We start from the raw sequence: 24,483 nt of genomic DNA on the forward strand, positions 1-24,483 counted from the left end.
ATTTAAAAAAAAAATCACCATCATAATTATGTACATACAGGGATACCATTTCTTTCTTCTAATTATGTACTATGAAGTCATTTGTTCAGAATTAGGTTAATTGGACCTGGAGATCATTAAAGTTTATCTTTGTACTATTATGAAGAAAGGAGTTTACAAAGCAAATTTGTTGTATAAATAAGATAGAGATGTTTACTCACAAGAATACGCTGTTTTTAAGGCTTTTAATAGCACCCTTTGCAAGTTATTAATTAGTAGAATAAATATAAATGAGGTCTATCTGTTTATAAAAAACAGCTTGAGATCTGTTTATAAAAAATAGCTTGTTTATAAAAAACAGCAGGGTTGAAGACCCAACAGCCCAGGGAACTGCAGTTTTCACAAATTCCCGCTAGAGGGCAAGTGTGGTACACATCGACGTCTGCTCAATTACCCGGAGGTCCTAAAACTACACATAAGGCTTTGCTCCCACATCTTATAGAGGGACTTAACGAAAATCTGAATCCTAAATGGAGTGTCATCATAATGCTGCAGAGAGAGAGATGGGACGTGGCGGGGTGAGGGGAGGGAGGGAATTGGGGGTATGGAGAAAGAAGTGGCAAGTTTCTCACAACTTTTAATGTAAATGTCTTCTGGAAAACTTTGAGTAAACTTGAGTAAATAATTTAATTCAGTAACTAACTGAGTAAATAATTTAAGTTCCATTCTCATAAGAGTTTGTTTTCTTTGCTTCTGCCTTACTTAATTCTGGATCATAGTTTCCCACTTCTTAGAAAATGTGGGTTGACTTTGCAACATCGTATTCAAGAGTAATGCCAAGAGTATGAACAGGCTACAGAAGAATTGGTTAATAAAAAGCACCTAAGAAAATATTTAGTAAAAATCTCCACCATGAAATTCACTGCATTACAATTTTTCTAAATATACTAACTAATCATTTTTTCCCCTTTGGGGTGAAAATGAAGAAACATCTGTCAGCAAAATGATTTATAAAACTTTCTCTATTTCATAAATCAGAGTAGTCTTCGAGAACTATTTGTTTCAAGTGTACTGTAAATGGGAGAAGATAGAAAGCTGTTATTTTATGTCCTTATATGAATGATTAATTGTTATAAACCATTTGGAAAGAGCCACAAAATTAATATTGATTTATACTCAATAGTCAAATTTATTTTAGATGGAAAAAGAACATCTGTTGTAAGTACTCAACAGTAGTTTATTGAGTACTTACGAGACACAATGAGAGACCCACCCAGGGATTACAAAGATGACTATAATATGGTCAATAGGCCCTGCCCTCAAGGAGCTTACACTTCTTTAGTAGGAGTGACAGATGTGTAAACTATTAATGAGTAGCAAAGGATATCGGGGGGACAAAGTAAATTTTCCTCTCACTTCTGTTCTTTAGTATCTAAAATCCTTTCCCTTTGAAGTAACAACATTTCCCATTTTCCTTCATATTTTCCCAGAGATATTCTCTGAATATGCACACCCATTTAAGACAAATTACAGCCTGTTCTACATACCACTGTTCCTTACTTTTTTTACTCATAAGACCAGAACTTCATCTTAATTTTGTGTATCTGAACAGATCCCTTCAACTTCTTTATTTGTTAAAAATAAGACTCAGTTGTTCTCTAAGCCCCATCTGACTCTAACATTCAATGTCTAAGGCAGTCACGAGAGAGCTGACAGTGGTAATATCTGGTGATGTGTAGCCTTGGATTTAATTCTATCTTTGGGGGTTAATGAGTTTCACTATTAAACCCTGAACTTGGAGTGATAATAGACAGCATGCTTGGTCCTTCACCCTTCCTTCAATTCAGTGGCTGTGTTGGATTTACTTAATAATCTTCAAACCAGGACAGTCTAATGAAACACTGGAAAATTGGAAGGGGGCGAAATGCTTGGAAGAAGACCAGTTGAATACCAAAGGCTCACTGGGATTCTGCTCTACTACAATTATTTCCTCTCATAGGCTTGGCCTTTCTCTCCTGAAAACTACCTCTTTCAGTCTGCCATCTGCCGTTTCTCTGGATCTTTATTTAAATAAACTTCATTCAGTTTTAGCTTGAATATTTATGTAGGGGCCCTGGTTAGAATTTACCACTTGACTTATCCTTACTCATTTCCCTCTTGTCCCTGAGGACATTTTTGGTGATCAAAGTGGTGTGGAGATTCTCCCCAAATCACTCAAAAGAACATCAGATTTGTGTAACACTGTACAAACACCTGGTGGGAAGAAGGAGCCTCAGAATTCCTGCTGGGGAGAAATGGTGGTAGTGGGTTTTCTTGCCTCTTTTTTCTTTTTCTAAGGATGTAGAACACAATAATGCTGTGAGTTCTATTTGATGTGTTCTTGGATTTCTATTTGATAACCAGTATGTGGTGTGTGTGTGCTTGAGTACATGTGAACATAAACATACATACTGTGTGTGAACACTGTATCTTTGCCAGCCAGGCTAGCTTAGTGATGGGTGTCATGTCATACAGGAAGCGCACTGTAGAAGAAACCAAAAGGCAGGAGTTGCGTTGTAGCTCTGCCATTCACTATGTTTATGACTTTCTGCAAGTCCCTTATCTTCACTGAGCCTCAGTTTCCTTGCTTATAAAACAGAAATTTTAATCTCTGACTCTCCCACAGTGCTGTTCAAGGGCACAAATGATACTATGAATTCTTTGTAAGCTGAAAAGCCCTCCTCACATTTGTTATTATTAATGGAGTGTGACCAAAAAGACAAATCAAAACCAACTGAAATGTCAAAGACTTTTCAAAGAAGGATACTAGCCAAAGTAAATGTGAGGTTAACTGCAATAATGATAAACCTAACATGAATAAAACAATAATGGCCATTCAAATGTACTTGTTAAAAATGGCAAAAAAGAACAGCTGAACCAAGGCAGTTATTCATTCTGGGGTCAGAGTCACCAGTCCTAATCATTTTGAACAGCCCTAAATGGTTCCCTATATTTGGGCAGGGCTGCAGAGAGTTTGTTTCCTCATGTGATCTATAATGTATATAACAGAGTAATGTGATATATATTATTTTAGACGCTCCTCAGCATTTTATTTGTATGTTGATCCTCATGAGATTTTGGCTTACTGTCTGAAAGAATGTTTAAGTATTTAAACCTTCAATCCTTGCCCTAAATCCAACTTTCCCTTTCACATGGGACAGCTTTCCCTTTCCCTTTCCCTTTCCCAGCATGTCTGTATTTGTGTATGTGTGTGCATGTGTGTCCATGTTGTGTGTGGTGTGGACAAGCCTCTCTCATCTGCTGCCGGGTGGCCCTGCTCTGTGCCCCCTACTTGCCCCCTCACACAGAGTTTGTAGTTTCTCAAGGCTTCAGATTCACCACACATAAAACAAGGGAAAGTCACGCAGTATCCTACTCCTCCAATATTCACCAGAATTGTTTTCTTGGCTTTTCCATGCCTCTCAAAGAAAATTCTCTCCCGATTGATTGCTTTTCTCAGGGAAATTCATTCACTAGATACAGGTATTTATGGTATACCTGCTAACTGTTACAAACTGTTCTGGGGATTAGAGAAAGAGGTGAATTAGAGAGGTAAGTCCCTGATCTCATTGAACTCACATTCTAGTGTGGGAAGACATGTAATTAACAAGTTAAAAATAAATTTTGTAATCTCAGATTTAAGTGCTGTGAAGAAAATAAAGCAGGGGAAAGGGCTTGAAAATGGCTTGGGGTGGCAGATGCTGTTTTGGAAGGATGGTGGGGGAAGACCTCTCTGAGGAAGTAAATTTTGGATAGAGGTGCGGAGGTTGAAAGGTTTATTTATCTCTCTTAAGACACAATACTGGAAAAAAGAAAGAGTCTTATTAATGACAATGGTAGCTGTATGTACCATTCATTAATGTAAACCCCTGTTTCAAGACTCTATTCCTCATCTATGTCAGTCCTCATTTTGACCTCTTTTTTCATGGTATTCTTTTTTTTCTGGAGGATTCTTATTCTTTTTAAACCCCTCTCCATATTTCAACCCTACTGTATTGGTTTGCTGGGGCTGCAATAAAAAAGTACCCCCAAACTGAGTGGCTCAAACAACAGAAATTTATTTCCTCACAATTCTGGAGGCTAGAAGTCCAAGATAAATGTATTGGTAGGGTGGGTTCCTTCTGAGGCCTCTCTCCTTGGCTTGTAGATGGCCATCTACTCCCTGCATCTTCACATGGTCTTTCCTCTGCATGTCTGTGTCCTAATCTCCCCTTCTTATAAGGACACCATCATATTAGATTAGGGCCTACCATTAATTTCCTCCTTAAAGACCCTATCTCCAAATGCAGTCACATTCTGAAGTATGGGGAATTGGGACTTCAACATATGATTTGGGGGGACACAACTCAGCCCATAACACCTACCATTCCTCCAGACCAACTGAATTCCTACCTCTTCTGTAAAGTCTTCCCTACCTACCTCCTCAAACATCATTATTCTGCTAGTACTACTGAAAGTTTAACACAAAGTTAAATATAATTCTAATCAACCTTATGTTTTTCTCCTATTGTTTTTTGTCCATTAGACCTCAACATAATTGTAAGTTTCCTGAGAACCAGGAAAATGTGTGATATTCTTTTGACTTCCTCAGCATTTATTGATGAACCCTTACAGTCTAAACGTGCAGTGTTGATAGGGGCTTTAGAAAATATCAAATTCAGCCTCATTCCCCATTTGGAATCCTTCCTACAACAGTTGTTGACAGAAGGCCTTCATGTTTCCTACCTGAATATTAATAATGATGGAAACATTCATAAGGCAACTTACGACCTTCTTGTGCAACTTTTGTTGCTATTTTTATTATCTGAGCAGCTTGTAGGGGAGACCCACTTTTTTGATTCATAAATGGCAGTGCACATGTAGGTTACTTTTAGTGGGGGGTGGGGAAGGGGGTATTAAGAAATATATCCCCCAACTTGGCTAAGGCAAAAGATAGATGGTCACATGATCTTTTATTGCCATGCAAATAAGCCCACCTTAGGGTCATCGAACTAGGGATATGTAACTTTGTTGCATAATTTATTAGTATTACAGGACATTAACAACTCTATAAACTATGTTGATTAACCCCACTCAGGTTACGGTTTTATTGCCCTTTAGATTGTTAACCAGTTTTGTATCAAACTTAGCATTATCTCAGCATACTTTTTTATCTGCTCATTACAATGAAAAACCCAGATTTTTAATATTTTATTTCAAATTGGCTTTGTCATCATTTAAAACTTTGACATGTTCACTTACAAATGAGAATTGTGTTTTTAACATTTTGAGGATTATGCTTTGATGGGGACACAAACTAAATAAAATCATAAATGTACTGTGTGCTGGATGATATGGAGAAAAACAAAGGAGAGGGTGGGTAAGGATGTTGAGGTGGTGCTCTTTGAAACCCACTTTACTGTAGAAACTGAGCCTTCTGCGTTTGGATGGGCTGGCACCTGGGTTTTAAAGGAAGATAGAAACAACTCTAAATAATAGAGGGTATGGAAAGTTGGCCTTCTGGGGGATTCCGGAGGAGATTAAGTGTGATTGCCGCGTGGTAAAGAGTCAGAGAAAAGAGCTCCAATGGAGGAGCAGTCAAGAAAGGAAAAAGTCTTTTCAATTGAACTTTTTGTGTTTATAATAGGATACATATTGTAAGTTCCCTCCTTCATTTCCTCAGAGATGAAGAAACTCTAATTCTTCTGATGATACCTTCAGAAAACCTAATTCTTTGGGGGGAATGGATTTTTTGGGGGTAGGTAGAAGAATGGTTTAGTGCTGTTCCATATTAGCATTGGGCAAAATCAGTGACTGTATTTAGAAAACCAGAACCAGAGGATGGCTAGGGGAGGAAAGGCAATAAACATCAAAGTTATAATAATATTAGCTACATTTTTGAGCACTTACTTTCTGCCAGCACCATGAACATACTTCAAATACATATGATTAATCCTTTGTCCACTTACTAGATCTTTTTTTTTTTTTGACACTAAACTCTCAAATGATATCTCCCCATCCTGTATTTATACAGTTGATTATTTTACTGAAATTCAAGACTGTTACATTCCAAGTTAGAAAGTTTAAATTCTTATTTGAAAAGACAAAAATCATACGATATCACTTATTTGTGTAATCTAAAAACTGACACAAGTAAGCTTATTTACAAAACAGAAATGGACTCACAGACATAGAAATCAAACTTATGGTTACCAAAGGGGAAAGGGGGGGAGGGGATAAATTAGGAGTTTGGGATTAAAATATACATACTACTATACATAAAATAGATAACCAACAAGGACCTACTGTATAGCACAGGGAACTATACTAAATATCTTGTAATAACCTATAATGGAAAAGAATCTGAAAAAGAATATATATATAAATATATATAAGTTACATGTATAAATTTTATATATGTATATAAACTGAATCACTTTGCTCTATCCCTGAAACTAACACATTGTAAATCAACTATATTTCAATAAAAATTTTAAAAAAGTAATTCTCATTTGATTATTGTTAGGAGATATCATCAATACATTAGACAACAAGGTACAGATCTAATTATACATCCACTTTTCTCCATCTTGTCCTCCAAATTCCAAGGCTGCCTTTTTCATTGAAATAAAGAATTTCCCTGTATATAGGAGAAGATCCTGGACTGGATCCCTTACTTTGTGCTTTGTGGACTAGGGACACAAACTTGGAAGGTATTAAGGAAGTCAAGGTGAATATGCTAAGATGGATCCCAAAGAAATTAAACCATCAGATATTAGTCAATCAATCCAGTGAAGGCAGTGGGCAAAAATATCCAATAAGCATTCATTCATTTTAGTCAGTCTACCCAATTACACCTATTAGGACTGATACATGTATAAAACTGAACTTGACCATGTGCTTCACTGATGAATCCTGAATTTTGCTATAGTTAAGAGGAGCCAACAGCCCCACCACTTAGCTATGGGCAGAGCATGACCTCTTGGGACCTACAGAACTTGAGATGTCAATTAGGTTGTGTCCTCAGCTCTAGAAATGGGCCACCCACGTAACCCCTCTGAAGTGGATGGCCAACTGCCACATTCCAAAAGTTCTCCAGAAGAGGAGATTTCACAACATTCCCTGGTAACCAACTGCAGGATTCACAGACTACATTTCCTAATATCTAATCTGAATCTTTCTTGCTGAAATTTAAGCTCGTTTCCTCTTTTCTATTCTCATAGGAGGTGGGAAACATCTGGAGAATATTTTTCTTAAAATAATAGTTCACATACTTGAAGTCTGCAATTAACTCCTTTTGTTTCTCTAACTGGAATCATGTCAGCTGCCAAAGAGTTTATAAAACACTTGAGAGAACCCCTAAAAGGAAAGTTCTAAAGTGGAACCCTTTTTTCGTTTTTAGCTTTTCTTCCCATAATATGAAGGCATCATTGTTTGCAGAGCACAGAGCACCTAAGTGCTGGTTCTGACCTAAGCAAGTCACCTACTCTGAGTGGGCATCAGTTTCCTCATCTGCAGAACAGGGACATTGGCTAAATGACCTCAAGGTCCCCTCCAGTTCTAAAACTCTATGGTAGCTGTGAACATGAACAACAAATCCACACTTCATGGACAAATGATTTCATGAATGTACATGCTTAAGCCTTTTGGACGTCATCTCACACTTCCAGTTACTTTTCAGCATTTCACTCCCCCCACCTTCTACAGGTGGAGATGGAGGGAGAAGGGTCTGAACAGCCCCCCTGCAAGTATTCCTCTGATGAAAGAAGCTGTACCTGACAAGAAACCAAAGAAAGAACCTAAATAAGAAAAAATTTACAGACAAAAACGTGATTTATAACCTCTTTTATACCATATTCGAAGATTGACTAAAAATTGAAGCTTATTGAGAAATCTTTAAAAAGTGGCTACAAATGATAAAACCTCCCTACAATGTATAGGCTCAAAATGTCCCCCAGAGTCATTCAGCAAGTATCGATGCATGACTCCTGTCATAGGAATGACAAATGAATACAAAGTATGCACCTTGGGAAGGCTAAGTAGGAAGTGAATAGGATGATGTAGTCGTTTTTAGGAGCTATAATGTTCATTTTTTAAGAAAAATGGAAGATCCAAAATTTAGAGGCAGCTCTATAGTAAAGCAGGCAAAGATGAGGGCTTCCCAAGAATAAGGCCCTCCCCATTCCATGGGCCCAGCGATGTGCAGCAAGGCAGATTCCTTCCTGGTGTGACTGAGAAGGGCTGGAGAGAACTCTACCATTCACATGAGCATCTTTCTGCCTTCTTGGCACTACTACAGCTTGTAAATGACACAGTGTAAAATAACGGTGTTTTCAGGCCTTTACAAGGGAGAGACGTGTGAGGAAGTCTCATCTAATGTAAATCACTGAACTGGACATCGTAAAAATATTTGTTTAGAGCAACTAACTATAATGTATTTTGTAAAATATAAATATCATGGACATGGAAATATAGACTTTCAGTTATAAGACAAATAAATGCTCGGGATGTAATGCACAACATGATAAATGCAATTAACACTGCTGTACAGTAACTATGAAAAGTCGTTAAGAGAGTAAATCCTAAGAGTTCTCATCACAAGGAAAACAATCTTTTCTCTTTCTTTTGTTTTGTGTCTGTAGGAGACGATGAATGTTCACTCAGCTTCTTGTGGTCATCATTTCATGATGCATGTAAGTCACATCATTACGCTGTACACCTTAAATTTATACAGTGCCATATGTCAGTTATATCTCGATAAAACTGGAAGGAAAAAGAAATATAAATTTCATGGAACATTTGTTCACTGCAAACACTTTTATTTAATCCTGAACTCTGTGCAGACCAATGGGATTACAAGTGAATTTCAACCAAACAAAATTCACCAATTTCCTTGTCATATGCATAGCTGAAATTTGGTAGTTGTGGTAGAAGTTGTTCTTAGTAAATAACATGAATGAATTGAATAAAGTAAAATGATGAAATCGCACTCATTCCCAAAATATCTAAGGTTGCAGAGACTAGAAAGTTTAAACCAAGTTAGGTAAAAAGACAAAAGCACATAACTTGTTTCCTGAATGACCTTTATCCAGGTCCTGAACTTGAAGAACTTGGGGTCCTAGGGTAGCCTCTAGATGTGGGAGGGAGTGATAAGGAGGAGGAGATGGCTTGCCTTTGGACTCCAACTTTTCCTGAGGAAGGCTGTCATATTAGAAGCTCTTGCCTTTTCTACTTTTCTGCAATTCTCTGTGTCTTCTAGATGCTTCACTATTGCTCAGCATCTTACGCAAGAAAAGTTGAGAGATTAGGTGACACTCAAATGAGTTAGTTCTGGTCAAAGTTTTGAAAATTGAGAAAGTTGAAATATAAAATACAGCAGGCGCAGTTCCCAGCCAGCCTGGGCACTTCCTGGAAGCAGGATGGAGAGCCCTTTGCCACCAGGGATGTTTCTCCCAATATTTTCCTAGGATGGTGGCAAGGAAGGACTGAAAAGCACAGGACGGTCTCTTTTCTCTGTCCCATTCTGATTGGCACTTAGTATTTACTCTATCAGTATATCCAGAAGAAGCAAGCCAACTTCCTGAGCTAGCATTTTCTTCTAATTAGCTGGCTATTATGGCGGTAGACTCTTCATTTTGGTATTTTTATAGGAAACTGTGAAACAAACCACAATTCCCTAAACCAAGCAAGAAATCCTAGCCTTTTCCATCTTCCATAATACTAAGATATTTATTAATGAAATTACTGTATGGATGCATATGTGTCTTTGTGGATTGAAAGGCGAGAGGTAGAGGACACGAGGCTGCCAACTGACTTTTTTTTCTCACTTTTGAACTGGTGACTTGGGGAATTCAGGTGTTGAAGTTTTATTTAGCTAAGATTACTTTGAGCCACATAACCTTGAATGACTTGATGTTAAAAGTCAAGCTCTAGAGTTACTATCACACATGGGCAAAATATTAAATCAACAGCACTTGGAAATAAAAATAATTAATAAATTTCCTCCATAATTGCTCTCCCCTCCCCCTGCCCACACACACTCATATGGCTCATCTCCAGTCAGAACAGCAATCCTACTAAAGTTACAATATGTACCCCTGAAAATTTCTGAATTATATAAGAACTAAAAAAAAAAATCTCAACAATTTCTTGGTCAGTAAAAATGTGTATTTGTTCTTTCTCTGTTGCACGGTTTAAGAGTAGCAGAGATCATTCCACAGGACTGTTCCCCAAAATGAATTTAAATACAAAAAAACTTTAGCTCTTAAGCTGGGGCTAAGCCTAAAATGCCAATTTGTGATAAACTGTCAGCCACAGAGAGGGCAGTCTCTAAATCCACCACTTTTCAACCACAGCTCCATATAGATAATTAGCCCGCGTGGTAACATCCTGCCCTTTGAACACAGGCAAAGCACTGAAAGCAACCAAACCACAGCTATCTTGGTATTGGAAGTTCTGCTTCTTTCAGGGGTGGAATTTATTTTGAGGGAGAAAGAGATGGATGTGCTGTCTGGGAGGAAAATCATAAGGCTTTCACAGTTAATCCACTGAACATTTTTTAGAGAAAATGGAAGTGGAGAAAGGAAAGGACAAAGAATTATGTAATAAATGCCAGTTCTTGGAGATGCCTAAGTGAAGGAGGCTGGGAGTGTGGAAGAGACTTTCCTTTTTTTCAGCAAACCTTGCTACAGGGTACAAAGAATTCACAAAAATGAGGAATTGCACTGATAAGCATGCTTTATAAATGCTATTTCTTAGGACTTAGTGGGGATAGGAAACTGAATTGGAGATGAGAGACCTGGGGTGTATGTAGCTGCCTCTCTGTCATGATACACTCCTGTACTTTTCAGGGCCTCCTCTTCCTAAACTATAAGACGAGGGGAATGAATTAGAGGGGGAAAGACCCTAAATACCTGGAGGAAGCAGGGAGACGGGGGAGTGAGTGGAGTTGGCTGGCCAGAGTTTGCAGTGAACTAGAGAGCGCTACCCTATCCAATGGGGCGGTAGTTGAACTACTCACTTGTTTGCCTGGTTTGGGCAGGTTTTCCAATTTTTCAAGAGAGGCCACACATTGGGACATTTTGTGAAACCTCTTCATCTTGACACTTGATGTTGATTTCTTTAAAAATAGTGTCTGGTAGAAAAAACAAACGCCTCCCTGCGGGCAGAATCCAACATTTAGGCTGCTGGGTGCCTTGGTATCAGATGGTTTCTAACATCTCTCTTGCGCTAAAACATTGTATGGGGGAATTCCCCTGCCTTTATTTGCTTAAATTTCTTGGGGGAATTCCCCTGCCTTTATTTGCTTAAATTTCTAACTCCTGGCATTGTTTCTCTCTACTGTGTCAGTTGATTCGTTTAATTATTAAATTCAACAATCTTATATGGAATTTTTAGGCACTACTATGTTAGTGGCTGGCTATATATAAAAATAAGTGAAAAACAAGGACCTACTCTCAAGAAGTTTCCAGTCAACTATTGAAAGTTAGATCTTAATCTGGTGTAAGTGCTTCAATAAAGACAAAACAGACTTTAACCTGGACGGGGTGTGTGGGTGGCAGGTTGGTGAGACACAAGGTCCTCGAAGGACAGTGTTAGAACTAAGGTTTGAAGAATAAATGGTAATTGTTCAGCAGAGTAAGGAGGGAAGTGGAAGGTGTTATCTAGAAGCAGACATTGGCAGCTACAACAGTTAAAGGGCAGCTGTAGGGGGTGATGGTTAAGATCAGCAACTCTGAGCTAACCTGCCTGCATTAAATCCTGATTCTATCAGGTACTAGGTCTGTGATCTCAGACCTAGTTAGGGTTAAGTCACTTAACCTCTCTGTGCTTCCATTTCCTCAAGATAAGTCGGGGATGATGGTAACACTGTCTGTCTTACGAGGTTATGGAGGATATGAAGGGAATTAATACAGGTAAAATGCTGAGAACAGTTTTTAGATATAGTAAGGGCTGTATAGGTAGGTGTTAGCTATTATTTAAAGAGGGAGAAGGAGGATGAGGAGAAGCAGTAGCAGTGGAGGCGATTATGGGCACCTATTCCACCACACTTAACTGCAGTCCTGTTTTTGAAGAATTTGAAAGATAATGATTTTTTGTCTTCACTTTGCTCCAGACCTATTATGAAAACTAGGCTGCCCAATTGTCCCCTTGCCTGAGATACCAAAGACAGGTCAGGTATAGATAGTTCCTACTAGGCAGATAACAAGTGTAGTGTCTGAGTTCCCACCCCTCAGCCCTTGCCCCACCTGCTTGTCACGCTCGAGCACTCGGTTCAAATGCTCTGTCTCTTCTCACTCCCCTTTCCGTAGAGAACTGGCCACTGCAGCCTGTCTTTGTATTGACTGCGAAGGGCTTTGGCTTTAACATTCAGAGAACCAAAGACATTTCTAGGCGTTGATGGCAGAAGGTTGGCCTTGTGGGAGCGGCTGCAGGACTTAGGCTATATTTTACTGTTGAAGGAAGTAAGATCCACGAGTAATAATAGCTATACGTTTAGGTCAGAAAAATAATCAGCTTAAGATCACATTTTTTAGAAGCTTGATCTTTTCGTACTATTTTCAGGAACTTGAGGAATAATGATAGTATTGGATAGTTCACATTTATTTAGTGTTTACCATATTCCAAGACTTGTGTCTGAAAGATTCATGTCCCCCTCCCCCCCACCATAGATCCTTGCTTAATTCAAAACTACATTGAGGGGCTTCCCTGGTGGTGCAGTGGTTGAAAATCTGCCTGCCAATGCAGGGGACACGGGTTCGAGCCCTGGTCTGGGAAGATCCCACATGCCGCGGAGCAACTGGGCCCGTGAGCCACAATTACTGAACCTGCGCGTCTGGAGCCTGTGCTCCGCAACAAGAGAGGCCGCGATAGTGAGAGGCCCGCGCACCGCGATGAAGAGTGGCCCCCACTTGCCGCAACTAGAGAAAGCCCTCGCACAGAAACGAAGACCCAACACAGCCATAAATAAATAAATAAATAAATTTAAAAACAAACAAACAAACAAAAACTACATTGAGTTTTGTATCTGAAAAAACACAGACTCAATTCAACATATGCTTCTTTTATAGTAAGTGCAAAGTAGTAACCTCAAATCCAAAATACCAAATAAATCCCAAATCTTTTTTAGCCACAAGCATTTATTTAAATAGAAAATATTAATTTTCCCCCAAGTGAAGCAAATTTGTAATGTATTTTATTTTGAACAATGGTCATAAAATCTACCAACTGGCTATGGGGGGGCAGGAAGCTCCATAGAAGAGCTCTCTCAAGTGTCTTGAGCCCTGAGGTCACACCTTTATCTTTGGGAATTCTCTGTACCTGGTTCATAACTGTGTACAAAATAGGCTTTATAATTGATTGTTGGACAAACATTGGGTTGGCCAAAAAGTTCGTTTGGGTTTTTCGTAACATCGCACAGAAAGACCCGAACGAACTTTTTGGCCAAGCCAATAAATGAATGGCACCGTATTTTTATCCCATCTTCTCCCGCCTTTTCTAAATGTGATCTTGGGTGGTGGGAAGGCTGAGAGAGCATTACGGTTTCTGAATACTGGATCAACGTGCCTCTTCTCTCTGTCCACTGTTTCCATTCTCACTTCTGATTTTGTGTTCTAGTGTCCCCTGCCAACTCACAAGAAGGAAAAATCCTACATATTAGCCTTGCTTCCTTAGAAATCGAGTGCTCTTTTTGCTTTAAAAATAACAAACTTTGTAAAGACAGGGAAGGCTTGATTGAAGGTAACATAATCTTGAGATTGGTGATAATTGTCATTCATCGCAGGATGCTTGTAGTAGTCTCTATGGCTGCTCTAAAGGTCTTAGACTTGGCCTGAGCTGAATGACAGTATCACGGAGGCATTTTTCTAAATCCCCAGTCTTAATATTCAATTTAGGACTCTAGACCTCAAGTGAAAAATCTCTGAAGTTCTCATCCTCCATAAAGGTAGCCTCTGAGACTCCATTTCCTTGTTTGTAAAACCGAGAGTGTCAGATTAAATGATCCTCAATGTTCCTTTCAAGTCTAAAAACTCACCGTCCTTGGCTCTACCTAGTCTAGTCCTTTTTTGTTCTGTCCTAATTATGCCAGACACTGGAAAGAGTCAGGCAATAGGCTGTGGAATCAAGTATTAACATGAAATTGGATGGAGGGTGAGAAGGAGGAGGAGAGATGAACATGTGATGATTTCATACTCATGTGAACTCTTCAACAACACTTTGCAGAGTCCCACAATTCTTTTCTCTGTGATTGACTGTTTTGTGGGCCACATCCTTGCCATGAATTTCTGTCTCCTCACTGTGGAAACCAGCCAAGGACACACTACGGACCACCTGCTCACTTTCTTACACAAGATGACTCCCCAGACTTATTTTCTTTGCTTTCTCCTCCTGCTGGTTTATGGCTTTCCCTTATGTAGCAATAAAACTCTTGGAGAGTCCTCTTAGGGATGAATTAATGCCACTTAAGTATAGTTCCATTAGCTGCCCTTTGAAGGTTCTGCTTAAAAATAAAGGGGGAGTTGGGGCAGCTTGGTTCTTATTGAAATTTTCCTTCCCTTTGCTTTAACATTACCACTGCTCTGAAACTCTTAGTTACACTCCAAGGGAGCTTTGCTAACAATAAAAAAGTGTCTGGGAGATACTGTCAGAAGACAAACTCACCATCTTTCAGTATTTTTTTTCCCCATTGGAAAGGTATTTACATTATAAAGAGGCCCAGCCTGGCTTGTGTGAGTTTTCCTTGTATTCCTTTAAATATTCAAATTTATAAATAATAAATAGAAAGTATGTCTGAATTCCAGAAAGCAAAGCACTATCTTGTTCTCCACCCTAAGTGCAAACAGATTAAGGATTGGGTGTCATGATCCCATTTCAGCTTTGTGTAGTCTACAATTTATTTTTACTTTCCCCACGTTTTGTTTTATATTTTATTAATTCACCTGAATCTTATACTTAATCTGTGTCTGCTCTGGAACAGAACATCCTATGGGATTCAGTTTCCCCTTCTCACCGTCCTAGCCCTGAGAGTTGGAAAACAGGAGTGTCTGTCCTGAGCTCGACACTTGCCTCTGTGTGGCCTTGGGTAAGCCATTCAGCTTTTCTAGGCTTCTAGCTTCTCTGCTGTAAGAGTAATAGAATCTGGATATTGAGGGGAAAAAAATCTCCAAAGAGAGGGGGTTTCAGCTACTGTCATGGAAATTACCATTAAAATAAAATATTTTCATTTTTTTCCTTCTTTTGTTTGCTTGAGAAGCAAAGCTGACCAGACAACATGCAGTGAGGATGTTGGGGTAGTGTCACCATGACCCATGACCCATTTCACTGAGCTTATTACCACATACCACTTTAATTTTCTTATTTATCCCATTCAACAAACATTTTGTGAACCACCATGCTAGGAACCATGAAGGATTCAAGCACAACTAAGATGTCACTTCCACCTCAATGGCACCCCAAGGCAAAGACAAAGTCTGAAAAAAATGCAAAGAAACCGGTCTTGCTTCCTGTCTTGATCCCGCTTCCTGTTTATCCGCTTTTCTCTTATACTTGCTTCTTCCCTTTCCCTTGTCCTTTCCCAACTCTGTCCCTAATTCCTTTTCTCTTTTCCAGGTTTCTGATTCCTACCTGGTATTTACAACCTCATCAGCCCATTTCGAACCTGAGTCTGAATAAAAGCCAATGTCTTCAAGGGCCAGAGTGGGACACATGAATCAAATCATTTTCCCTCTTCACTGGATTCAAGGGCAGGGTCTTTATAAGCAAGGAGGAAGTGCCATGTGGGATGACTAGGGCGGTGTTGAAAAGCACCCATCCCTACCTGGAACCAAAATACCTCCTCCATAGGTCTGCTAAGTGCCCACAATTTCTGTTAAAGTTGCAGAATCTGGGAAAGCTAATACATTCCAGAGGTTTTTATGACAAATGACTGATCTATAATGTAGAACAGGACCCAACGCACTGGGACTCAGGCAATTGAAAAGAATGGGGCCTGGGGCAGTTTAGGGGCTCTGGGTGGGTTGCCCTGGCTGGGAATCGGTAGATAGTAAGATGGAGGTACAAGGTAATAGGTATCTTAGGGAAGTTAGAGGCATGAGGTGGAGGCATGAAGCTTAGCCTTGCCACGAAGAATCTCTAGCAGCTCCTGGGAAGAAGGGCTGGTCATGATGGCATGATGAATTTTTGTCTACCACATCCCCACTGAGAGGCAAGAGCTCATGTATTCAAGAAGGGTCCCCTCCAGTAAAGCTCCATGGAAACTGACTATAGCCCAGCCCTAACGTGCTTGAGATGAACAATCTTGGTCATTTGCAAGACTCAGACCCCAGCCCTCCCTCGCCCCATCATGCCAGGGGAGGGACCGATGCTTCTCAAACATGCACATGGATGGGGCAAATCCTGCCACCAGCTCACTGCATTATTTATCTGGACGTGCAAGGCTAGCACCCCATCTCCCAGATAGGAGAGGTGCTAGTGCTCCCCTCAGTCACAACTGATGAGTATCCAGGAAGGGGATTGGAGCCAAAGTTCTGCCACGTTGTTGAGCTATTTGATCTCAGCCTCTGATCACACCAGAGGAAGGGCTGGTGCTTCCCTAGTCACACAGTTTAAAAGCCTCACAGGCAGCTTCCTCTCCTGGAGTCTGACTTCCAGGCCTGCTGGATCTTTGTGCATGACCCTTGCCTGGAACGTGCCAAGGACAAGGGGGAACCCTCACACCTGCTACTGCTCCTCCCTCTGTAAAATTTCCCTATAAACACTGCTTGGTCATTTGCCTTTGTTTGTACAACAACCTGCAGATCCTCCCCCAGTGCTCCACTTGGGAATTGGAATTCTAAGATATAAGGAAGGCAGAGAAATGCTTTCATCCATTAATTACTTAATTCATTGATCCATCCATTCAACATTGTTCAGTGCTTAGCAAGTGCCAGGTTCTGTAGACACAACACTGAGTGGAGAATGAGGTCCCTGTCCTGGAATGACTCATTGTCTAGAGGGGTTGGCCAGCTGAGCAGTTGACTACTCAGACTTCTTCCCTGGGTCGGTTTCCATCTCGGTGGAATTAGTCACAGGGAAATGTTCAACTCCTGTTCATGTGTGTTGGGCTGACCAACTCACTTGGAGGATAATTGCCAGCATTTTTACAATCTCATGCTGGCTTCCCTCCATCTTCCAGTGTGTGATTGGGCTTTTTCTGCACTCCAGTCCTTGATGTGTATCCACAAAAAACAAACTTATTTTAATATCAGTCTCAACAAGACTTGCAAAGAATGCAAGTGGAAGACATTGCATAGCGAACATAACTTTTGAATTATCTCTATGAGCATCTGGCCTTATACAGAAGCATATTTAAAAAATGAGTTATCCATGAGAAGTCTGAGTCAGGCGAAGAATTCCTAAACCTACATATTATTTAGCATATAATAATATATTCTGAATTTTTTTAGAGTAATCTGATTCTCACTGCTGAACTCTACTTGTTCCAGCTGCTACCAAAATCAAATGATAAAACATTTTCACAAACATGTGAAGAAAATTCCTTTTTATATATGTTTATCATCTACCCACCTACCTATTCATCTTCCAATCTATCATTTCTCTCTCCATCCACCTGTAGTTTTCGATGTGGACATAGTGGTACAGAGACACAAAGCCTGGCTATTTGCTTGGTTCTGAGTTCTGACTGGGTAGAGAAACGGGTATTTCCAGGACCTGTTAAAGGAACTTTTGGATTGAACATAAAAAATGTAATTATGTATTACAATTTACATGATAATTTTCCTTCAAAGAGCTCAAGTTACTATAAAGTTAATTTAAAATAAAGATCCTCAAAATAAAGATCTTTTGTGACTAGAAATTATAATAGGTAGCCTGAATTTTAATTTACTTTGTGTCCTGTCAGATTCATGAAACATACAGGTATAGACAACAATCAGAGCAGAAACAATATACTAAAGCTCAGCAGAATCCTGTTAGAGGAGGGTTTGACTCACTCCTGGCTACCAGTGACCTTAACATCTGGAATAGTCTCACTGTGAAATGGAAACCAGACATTATTCTTTGTTCCGACACTGGCACTACCAGGGGTTAATTGAAGTCTTGTCATTAATTCATTGAACACATATTTTGTAATGGCTGAGAATGTTTTAGGCACTGCCAATTCTATTATTAATAAAAATATTAAGAGTAAAAAAACTTGAATAAATGTTTACCAAGTGCCAGACACTGTGCTAGGTGCTTTACATAAATTATCCCATTTAATACAATCCCAACAACTATGGGAGGTAGGTGCTATTATATTTATTTTGCAGGCATGGAAATGAGTGCCCAAAGAGGCAGAGTGTGTGTGTGTGTGTGTGTGTGTGTGTGTGTGTGTGTGTGTGTAAGATATATATATATATATATACACACATATATATGTGTATATATATATACACACATATATATGTATATATATGTGTGTATATATGTATACACACATATATATGTGTGTGTATATATATATATATATATATACACACACATATATATGTTATATATAATCTTTTGTATCTTGGCTTTTGTAAATAAGACTGATAGTACATTTCTTTTTAACTGCTGAATACCACTGAATATACCAGTTTATTTATCAATGTTCTCCTTTTAGAAAAAAATTTTTATTTTATATTGGAATATACTTGATTTACAATGTTGTGCTAGTTTCAGATGTACAGCAATGTGATTTAATTATACATATACATATATCCGTTCTTTTTCAGATTCTTTTCCCACATAGGTTGTTACAGAGTTCAGTGTGCTCCTTTTAAAACCACATTTTTGACTTTCCAAACTTCTCCCCTGACTTAAACTGCAAATGGACTCTGCTAGCAGCAATCAGGTAATTTAAGAAACCAGTGTCGGAGGGTATTCATGACTGACAGTGGTGTCATTGGGTTACTCTTCCTGGATAAGACATTTGTCTTTTAATAAAGTTCCCATCACCTCAAGGAGGACTCTGTGACGAGGAAGTCCAGGAGCGTGAGAATCACTAGGGAGATCTTTGGGGCAAGGTGGCCTCTGGGTGCCTCTCGGATCACACCAGAAGGGCACCTCATCCCCAGAGAGGGGGCAAGCTAAGATTCCTTGAACACCAGCGTAATGCCACACTTTGGACCATTAGCACCTTCACAGTTAGCATGCTGGGATTCACGACTGGAAAACACAGAAGAGGACCTGGCTCACTCTCCGCTGTGCAGGATTAACATAAATCACAAACCCAGCTTGACGAGCTAGGAAGGTTACAGCTCAATTATGCCTGTTTTGTAGAATGCACCCTAGGCTGGAGGAGTGTTAATTTCAAATAGAGTTTACTTTGCCTGGTATCTATTTGTTCAGAATTTATTAAAGGATACTTTTTTTTTTTTTTGCCTCACCTGGGTAATGACGGTCATTATGGACTCCTGAGCTACTGAATGTTTCTGAACGGCTGAATCATTACATTTAGCCTGGTGATGCTGAAACTATACTTCTAGTTAGAATTAGTGTATTATGTTATAATTATTTTAAAGTTGATGATCATTGTATGTATAATGTGAGAAGGGAATTCTTCTTCTGACTCCATTTAACCTTATTAGAGTGTGATTCTATAAATATTATCATTGAAAAAGATGTAAATCAGAGCACAGTACTCTTCTGCTGAAATCCCTCCAATGTCTTCCTATTATTCTTTGCACAAAGTCCAAACTCCCTTCACTGCTTTCAGACCTTGATCTCATCTGGTCCCTGCCTGTCCCTCATTCCACCTCTACCTGTTGATTAAGGGCCAGACACGCTGACCTCCTCCATTCATTGAATTCACCAATTTGCTTCGGCCAGGGCCTATGCACAAGCTGTTCCTTCTGCCTGAATGGTCTTTTCCCAACTCTGGCATGGCTAGCTCCTTTTCGTGTCATGCAAGTCTCAGCTAAATGCCATCCCCCAGAAAAGCTTTCCTTGACCACTCTGGCCGAGGCAATGTTCAAATCTGGTCATTCTCTGTCACACTGCCACATTCATAACATTTCTCAATAGCTGAAATTATCTTGCTCATTTATTATATTCATTGTCTATTCCTCCTGCTATGTCTATAAAGTTTGTGAGAGAAGGAACCTGGCCTGTCTCATTCAACATGCTGTTTCCCAGCGGCTGGCACGTAGTTCGTGCTCAATAAAAATCTGGAGAATGACTGATTGAATGGATGATACCATGGATGGTAATCATTGTTCTCAGGGTATGGTTCTGTGTCTTGTGAGTGTGTGTTCCTGCATGTGTACACCTCTTGGGGGAAGCACTTTGCTGTTCTCTCTTTTGTTGTCACCTCTGCTACCAGGTAGCACGTGGCAGTACATTGGCTACTTTAATTTCTTTATTCCCTAGGGCTTAGCGCAACGTTTGGCACATAATAATTATTTCATGTTGTTGAGTGAATGGATAAGTTTGTAGGCAATGCTGATGAATCGCTTTAAAAAACAGCCTATGCCATGTTGGCATATAATCCAACCTCATGAGCATTGGTCTCTAGTGAAGCTGCAGTCTCACTAGCCTTCCAAAGTCCCTGCTGACTCATTCTGCTTCTCCAGTGAGCCTAGGAATGGAGGGCAGCCTGCCAAGGAGGCAGATAGCAGGATGGCTGCCCTTACTGAGAAGCCTTGTCGATCCAGCTTCCCTGGCAAAATGATGGCAGTCTACATCAGGGGTTCGCCCCATGGTTCTACGTTCTGGGAAGTTTTGGAAGAATAGGATAAAGACTGACAGTTATTGAATGCCCACCATGTGCTAGGCAGTATGTTAGGTGCTAGACATATATCATCTTAATCGTGACAACACTACTGTGAAGAGTTGCTTTTAGTTTTTAAAAATAGGTGAGGAGCCAGAGATTCAGAATATTGAGTTACTTGCCCAACTTTACATAGGCGATAGTGGCAGAACTAGGATTGCAGCTTCTTTCTGACTCCAAATGCTGCGCCCTTTGTACCACAGGCACCGTAAAAACAACCAAATAGCAACAGAGTCCCCTCCTGCATGATTCATTTGGATTAATAAAGCCCTCTTCTGAAATGCAAATGCTCTTGGATAGAGTTATCCGATTAAGTCATTCACATACTTGTGTTAATAATTTTGAGAAGATGAACTTCTACCTATCCTCTAACGGAAGTCATTATCCTATGAGAAGGTACAGGTTGGAATGGAGGGCTGGAGAATTTCTGAGAGGGTGACCCCTCAGGGAGGAGCAGACGTGGGTGGGGTGAGAGTCTCTGGGCGATGAGAAGGGAAAGGGTGGTGGTCTGAGGACTGTGTCACGCTGGGTCTACCTGACATTTTGTATCAGGTATTTGGAAGGCAGTTTACTGGGAGGTCTGACCGGAGGATGGTAAGTGTGAGACAAGGCATGGCAGGGTGGTTACATGTATGGGATCTAAACCAGATACTTAGGGTTAAATTCTCCCTCTGTCACTCACGGTCTGGGTGACCTTGGGCAAGTTACTTACCTCTCTGCACCCGCCACTCTTTACCTATAAAAAATGGTGATAACTAGTGTTATATATTACACTTGGGTGTTGTAAAGAGTAAGTGAAGTTTTCCCGTATACAGTGCTCTGAACAGTGCTTGGAGTTAGTGATTCATAAATGTCAGCCCTTGGTGTGCAACTGCCCATGCCACCTGAAGGCCTCACTCTGCCATCAGCTGATTATAAACTGTGAGTCTCATGTGGTCATTTTAGTACATGTAGAATTAGACCAGATGGTTTGGTGCTTGATGGTGGGGACAACTGGGGTAAAAAAAAAAAGTCTCTTTTCGAGCTGCTTAGCTCTCTAGAGTTTGGGTTTGTGGGGTTCCTTATATCCAGGAATGTAGTACATTTCTGGCTAATATTTGCCCTTGCAACTCTACTATTAATTTACCTTAATGTCACCAGTTACTTCTTCAGTTTGAGAAAAGGAAAAATTTCAACTATTTGAAATACTTAATAATAATAGTTAATCTCATTTGAGATGAAACTAGTTATGTGCCAATTTCAATCAAATTTTAGTTATGTGCAGACGAGTTTCCATTGTATTTTACAAATTATGACAATCTCCTTATATCACAATCAAGAGGAGAATGGGGCAACATTCCTTTCACAGATCCTGGAATTTGAAATTATTCTAGTGTTGGTTTCTCACGCTGATTCTGAGATATATGTCTTATTATTATCGTTAATATTATCTTGCTTCTAGCTCCTTTATTTTGGGACATCTGCTTTGTCTTTTGTAGTAACTTGCACTTCCATACTTTGCACGTTGTGATTCGAGATGCAGTGGCAGGATGCATTATACATTGATCTGCTTTTTGATAATCAACTTAAATGGTGATGATGGGCTGCAATGTATTTGGGTTGGAGCAAAATGTTCATCCTAATGAAATGTAACTTTATGAAAGAAATGCTCCTAATCCTCTCAAGGACTGAGCCAGATCATCAAAGGTAAATGGGAGGTATTTGAGGTTTCTTTTCTTCTTTCTTTCTCTTCCCCCCCCCCAAAAAAAACATGTTGGGTCCACCAACTGTTACCAAGAGCATTATTAAAAATCATGTCAGCTCAGAGTTATTGTTGTTTCTGAAGAAAATATAAATGTATTTATTTTTAAATCTGGACATATGAAGTTTTAAAAATATTGTTGTAAAGTTCTCCTGGCTACTTTTCCTTAGCTCTTTTCCAAGTTTTGGGCTGGAGAAACTTAAAAATGTCTCCGTGCCAAAGTTAAATATTAAATGAAAACCTTGTGTCTGAGGAGCTCCAGGATTTATAAACTGTGGCAAAATTGGTAAGATCTCAAATCACCAGAGAAAGAAATTTCTAAAGGGAATGGGGTTGCATTGTAAATGGTGTCAGTTCTGAGCTGTGGTATAAAACCCACAGGGAAAAGATGGACCATGGCTCATTTTAGGCTTGGAGGAGGCACCATCTCTTTGAAGTTATCAAGGTCCTTACTTATTGTTGAGCTAGTACACAAAAAATATTTGAAAGAGTTAAAGAAGTTAGTACTTTACACAAATGTGCAATGTGATATCACAAGAAAGTCTCCCTCCCTAAGAAGACATCATCTTTAACTATCAGTAGCACTGGCTTCCTAAAGTCAAATCCAGTTATTATGGTGAATATTAATTTTAGTAGTACCATATTTTTCCTCAAGATTTATTATCTTCTCTCTCAAGGAAAACACTAGGGGAAGTTGAATTATCCATGAAAGATTATACAATGAACCAGGAATATAAAAGTTTAGTTTTCATTTCTTAGTTAATTCTAGTGATAATTTGCTTCCCAGCGATTGGTCGAGATGTTTGAGTTTCAGTTCTTCCTTCCGAAGTGTATTGCAGTGACTGGGGGCCATGTACTGAGAGGGGCCTTCAAGGCAGAGAGGGCCTGTGGGCTGGGGATTCTGAACCACCTGGATTTGGATCCTGGCTCTGCCACTTACCAGCTGTGTAACCGAGGAACCTCCATTTCTTAGCCTGGAAAGTGGGAATAATAATTCTTATTGAGATCATAGTAGATAATAAATGTCTTATAGTGACTTGGTAAGTAGCAGAAACTCAAAAGAGGGTAGCTATCATGATAAGCATTTATATAGCTTTTCATTCTTGTTATTGCCATAGTTCATAATATCCAATAGGATATTAATATATCTTTTATCAACCAATTCGGGTATCTTAGGCACATCCATAAATAAAACCATCCTTAAAAGAAATAATCTGCCCTGGGTTTGTTGAGCTAGCATCTGATATTTACATATGCTTGCATTGAATTGTGTTTGAAACACCTTCCTGAAACAAAAATGTAATTTTGATGTTTCTGAGTAGGCATCAGAAGAGAAATCTGTTGTGTTGGATTGAGGATATTAAGGTATTGAGGATCTCTAGAAGAAATAAAATGAGATATTAATAAATTAAGGAAAAACTATAACAGGCCAATGAGACTGTGTGGAGAAATATACAAAAGAAATAAGAGGAAACTATGAAATGTTAACATTCTTAGACTGGAAGCCAAGAACATGGATACAACCAAAAGGAGTTAACGGAACAACTGAACATTACTCTGGTTACTTTGCCAGCAGGAACCCCTGCCTTATGCTAATGATATTACAATGAGAAGCCCACATGCCGATGGAGTAAACAGTAACTAGAAGTAGTACCATGAGTGCTCCAAGCTTCACTGTGAAGAATGGCCTGAGGAGGAGTCCGGGAAGGGTTCCTACAGCAAAGGTTAAGATCATGAAGGAAGGAATTTAGACTCCAAAAAGGATTTAAACTGGTGTGTGTGCTTTGGAACATTTTGGATACGCAGTCCTGCTGTAATTTCCTCTGGCTTCATTGCATAAACAAAAAAACACATGCTTGAGGGTTCCCATTGAACTATCTGTCCCACTAGATACCCTTTGCTGAATGGATGTGATGTTGGTCTGGGACTTGTGCAGTTTATTCCCTTGGTGTTT

The 24,483-nt window shown here is 39.5% G+C and overlaps 1 protein-coding gene across 1 annotated transcript in view; it reads right to left on the minus strand.

The window, feature by feature from the left end:
* COL8A1 (collagen type VIII alpha 1 chain) overlaps positions 1-24,483 on the minus strand; it is a 157,450-nt gene that overhangs the window by 8,647 nt on the left and 124,320 nt on the right. The window lies entirely within an intron of this gene.

Source organism: Balaenoptera ricei, chromosome 4, assembly GCF_028023285.1.
Source record: "Balaenoptera ricei isolate mBalRic1 chromosome 4, mBalRic1.hap2, whole genome shotgun sequence".
NCBI lineage: Eukaryota > Metazoa > Chordata > Mammalia > Artiodactyla > Balaenopteridae > Balaenoptera > Balaenoptera ricei.